At 34.2% G+C, this 2,262-nt stretch overlaps 1 pseudogene; it reads right to left on the minus strand.

Moving 5' to 3' along the window:
- Nucleotides 1–510: 510 nt before the first annotated feature.
- LOC127484085 (U2 spliceosomal RNA) lies at nucleotides 511–666 on the minus strand (annotated as a pseudogene).
- Nucleotides 667–2,262: the final 1,596 nt, after the last annotated feature.

Consider the following 2,262-nt stretch of genomic DNA (forward strand, 5'->3'; position numbering starts at 1 on the left):
TGACCACCTGCATGACCAAATTAAGTTTTATCAGCAGTTATCCTAAAAGAGTATTCAAGATTTACTGGGCATACTTGGATCAGATAGCACCATTCTTTGTCATCAATTGGCATTTACTAAGCACCTGCCAAATGCAAGGCATATTGGCAGCTACTTGACTGGAATGGCTGGAAAAGCGATGGATGATGCCAAGGACCATGGTCCCTTAGCAATAGCATTCAATCCACACCACAACTGGCATTTTATAGGCAACATTTGACATACAAGCCCTACTAGAGATATACCAACATAAATGAGTATAACTAGCACTATTCCAGCAACACAGTAATGGATAGCACACTCAAGGATACTTAATATCTGCAAAGATCATAGGAAATAAAATGAACTTTTTGAAAGATACTTGTTGGATGGGATAAATAAAAGGTAGTCCAAGAAGGCTTTATAAATAGCTAAGATAGGAACATCTCTCTCCATTTGGAGTTGTGACAAAGGAACAAAATTCAAGGGCCGTATGGAGAAAGATAAATACATTTGCGTGTAAGAAGTAATCTATTTGGGAAGTAATTTTTAAAACACCCAGAATTTTACTCTCTTTTTAAAGTAGTGTTTCAGGAACTGATGACTGAATTCCTACACTTGATCTTAGCCAAAAGGCCGAGAAGCAATGATGACTGAATTTCAATGTGACATGGTAATTATATGATCTAATGAGACAAAAGTAATTAATTAGTAAAGATTTTATAAAATTTATAATTTTTCTTTTTAAAATACAAGTTGATAGGAGAGTTACTTATAACTGGAGAATATTATCACTGGGGCAGGTGCTGTAGTATAGTGGATAAAGCTGCTACTGTGGCACTGGCATCCCATATGGCATTGGTTTAAGTCTCAGCTGCTCCACTTACAATCCAGCTCCCTGCTAATGTGCCTGGGAAAGCAGTCTAGGATAGTCCAAGTGCTTGGGCCCCTGCCACCAATGTGGGAGACGTGGAAAGAGCTACTACTTGCTTCAGATCAGCCCAGCTGTGGCCATTGCAGCCATATGGGGAGTGAACCAGTAGATGGAAGATCTCGCTTTCTCTCTCTACCTCTGCCTTTCAAATAAATAAATTGTTTTTAAAAAAAGAATATTAACTTTAAAGTAGAAAGAAACTTCAATTTTCAGTCTTAGCTTTAAAGAACAGCATTAGTAAAAACAACTTCATAGTAGATAAAACCTTGATTATGTATGTATGTCCACATATGTATTCATAAATATAGACCTGTGTGTATAAAATATATATACACATACATATTTACATATTCAAAACATAGTTGCTTTGGGAAATATTCAAATCAAGAGGTAAACTGATAAATCTCTTTCACAGAAATTATTTGTTAGCATTTTCCCTAAAAACATACTCAATAAAGAAAATATGTTATTAAATATGATATTATTTATTAACATTTACAAGATGGCTCTAGGTAAATAAATCTCCACTCTGGGCTAGAGCATTTTGCATGTGATCATCATAAAGCATGATCATTTAGCTAAGTAGAAAACAATTTTTACGAAAAATATGCCTGATGTTGTGACTATACTTATCAACAATTTAAGAATATTTACTACTGATGGATGATACTCTGCTTTGGGAAAATAGGAGAAGAAAAGGAGGAAGTCTTTTTTTAAGGTGCTAGTATCTGTCTGTCTGTCTGTTTATCCATCCATCTATTACTCTAACTGGAATTCAAAATATCACCTACTACATCATTTGTAAACTTTTGTGTGCCATGCACAGTCTGGTAAGATCTATGGACCCCTTCTGAGAATGACATTTTTAAGTGTATGGCATAAAATACAGAGAAATGCAAAAAGTCCAGTTACATTTAAATACAGTAAAACATTTTAAATCTTAAAATTATTACATAATATGTGTTTTTAACTTGCCATACATCAGTATATAGTGGTAGACGTAATAACTACCATAGTTTCAAAATTGTGATGAGCTTAAGTGATATTGTGAGAAATATATAACCATGAAAATATCTGCAATTTCTATTCAGCACAAATTCAGAGGGATTGTTGAAACTTTTGTTGGCTTAGTGCCTTATTTCTGATTGAGAGAAATGTTAAATTCTTAGTGAAAGGGGATCTGTAATTTTCTTTCTGATCCATGCTCATGGACTACTGTTATCTTAGAAATCATCTGAAGCAGCCTTATAGTGCAGACACAGCTCTTCAATGGTCTGATTTGGGTAAAACAATGATAATCAAGAATATAT

Source organism: Oryctolagus cuniculus, chromosome 12 (genome assembly GCF_051225735.1).
Source record: "Oryctolagus cuniculus isolate XC-2025 breed Fujian yellow rabbit chromosome 12, ASM5122573v1, whole genome shotgun sequence".
In the NCBI taxonomy this organism is placed as follows: Eukaryota; Metazoa; Chordata; class Mammalia; order Lagomorpha; family Leporidae; genus Oryctolagus; species Oryctolagus cuniculus.